At 50.8% G+C, this 2,500-nt stretch overlaps 1 protein-coding gene across 1 annotated transcript in view; it reads left to right on the forward strand.

Moving 5' to 3' along the window:
- The window catches only part of LOC119578177 (loricrin-like), a 6,180-nt gene that overhangs the window by 3,097 nt on the left and 583 nt on the right, over positions 1-2,500 (forward strand). The gene's annotated exons all lie outside the window — the stretch shown is intronic.

Here is a 2,500-nt window from a genome sequence, read left to right on the forward strand (position 1 = left end):
GAGAGAGAGGAGGAGAGAGAGAGAGAGAGAGAGAGAGAACAGAGGAGAGGACAGAGAGAGAGACAGGAGAGAGAGAGAGAGAGAGGAGAGAGAGAGAGAGAGAGAGAGAGAGAGAGAGAGAGAGAGCAGGAGGACAGAGAGAGAGAGAGAGAGAGAGGAGAGAGAAGAGAGAGAGAGCGAGAGAGAGAGAGGAGAGAGAGAGAGAGAAGGAGAGAAGAGAGAGAGAGAGGAGAGAGAGAGGAGAGGAGAGAGAGAGAGAGAGGATGAGAAGGAAGGAGAAAGGAGATGAGAGGGGAAAGAGGAGAGAGATAGGGGGGAAGGACGAGAGAGAGAGAGGAGAGAGAGAGAGAGGTGAGAGGGGGAGAGAGAGAGAGGTGAGAGTGAGGAGGAGGAGAGAGAAGAAGGAGAGTGATGAGTATTGTGTAGTGGGTATGTACGATATCATGTGCTGAAAGAGTGTTTGTTGTTGTTGTATGATTTGTGTGTGTGGTGTGTGTGTGTGTGTGTGTGTGTGTGTGTGTGTGTGTGTGTGTGTTGTGTGTGTGTGTGTTGTGTGTGTGTGCGTGTGTGCAAGTGTTTCTCTTCCCTCACATGAAATAGATAAATTAATTAGATTAAAAAAAAAAGTCATGATATTACGAATGCAGAGATAAAGAGACAGGAGATGAAGAAGAAGAAAAAGTAGAATAATGATAAGACGACAAAAAAGAATAAGAAGAATGAGAGAGAGAGAGAGAGAGAGAGAGAGAGAGAGAGAGAGAGAGAGAGAGAGAGAGAGAGAGAGAGAGAGAGAGAGAGAGAGAGAGAGAAGATAACATTAGCACAAGGCTACACCCCACGTCCTCCGAGACTACGAGAGTCAACAGAGAAAACACAAGCACAGAATTGAGTTACGAAAGTCGCCGACAAAGACGCTGTTTGCCTTCCCTCTGTCTCCGCCTCTGACAGGTAGCCAGACCACTTGTGGGGGAAGGGGGAGGGAGGGAGGGAGAGAGAGAGGATGGGAGGAGGGAGGGAGGGAGGAGGGAGAGGAGGAGAGAGGGAGGAGAGGAGGGAGAGAGAGGAGGGAGAGAGGGAGAGAGAGAGGGAGGAGAGAGAGAAGAGAGAGAGAGAGAGAGAAGAGAGAGAGAGAGAGGGAGAGAGAGAGAGAGAAAGACAGACAGACAGACAGACAGACAGACAAGTTCCCAAAGCCCCCCAGCCCTAGAGCCTCCGAGTCACAGCCGCCCACCCTTCGCAACCGCCCCCCCCCGCCCCCCAAATGCCACCAAGCAATCAGCCGAACAAACAGCATCACGTGACATCTTACCTGAGGTGATCCGACCCCCCCCCCCTTCGGTGTCGCCTTCCTATGCTCTGTTTACCCATTTGCCCATCTCCTGTTTACTCACCTTTCCTTCTGTCTCCGTTCAGCGGGTCGTTTCTCATGCCGGGTTTATCTTCAAGTCTCTCTCTCGTGTTTCTCTTTTTCTCTCCATTTTGCCTTAATGCGGACGATATTTAATCGATGGTGAAATTATGGTGCTTTAGAGCTATTTCGCTGTTATCTTTCGAGGTCGCCTGCACTATTAGTGAGGCTCCTTCGTGGGAAATATTCCTTCCTGTCCAGCCTCTCGCTCTTCTAGGTTTGTTTTCCCCTTTCTTCCTCTTTATTTTCCTTCTCTATTTCTAACCAACAAAATTTCGTTGTCTCTCCCTGTCTCTTATCTGTTTATTCCCTTACCTGTCTTACTCTTTCATCTATTTCACTCTCCACTAATCCTCTCTTCTTATTTTCTTCTCCTTCCTTCTTCTTCCTTCTCTTCCGTCCTTCTCTCCCTTATCATCTACCAATCTCTCAGTATCTATTCCTTAATCTCGAATCGCCCGCGCTTGGCCTTTCCATAAGCTATAGCCAATTAACCATTCCCTCTTATCTCACCTCCAATATCCCCGCAACCCCTCTCCAACACGTCTCCAACAACAGCTCCATCCCTTCTCCAACGAATTTCCAACGCCTAACCCAACTCCCCTCCACCTCCCCCTCCCCGCCACCATCAACTCCCCTCTCTCCCTATCTCCCTATCTCCCTCTTTCCCTTCCACAATCCTGCCTCACCCACCGCCCCTATATCCCCTCCCCCAACTCTCAACCCCATCCCTCCCTCACCCATCCCTCCCCCTCCCCCTCCCCCATCCCTCCCCCAACCCCCTCCCCTCCCCCCACACACCCCCAACCACCCCAACCCCCTCCCCCCTCCCCCTACCCCGAAACAGCTCGTGCCTACCTCAAGGTGGCAGCCGCAGCCTCCTTCAGAAGGTCCAGCGATCCGCGTCTCTCTCAGATTACCGGAGATGCTGCACAGAGATCACAATAAAACCCGGAGAAACCTGTACTTACGGCTCGGCTGAACACCTTACGCGACTCGCAGCCGACTTACCTGGAAGAGGAAAGAAACACGCGAGTTTAGAGATGAAGAAAAAAGGAAAAAATCTTGAGAATTTCGGATGGATCTAGATGG

The sequence above is a fragment of the Penaeus monodon genome, chromosome 10 (assembly GCF_015228065.2).
Source record: "Penaeus monodon isolate SGIC_2016 chromosome 10, NSTDA_Pmon_1, whole genome shotgun sequence".
NCBI lineage: Eukaryota > Metazoa > Arthropoda > Malacostraca > Decapoda > Penaeidae > Penaeus > Penaeus monodon.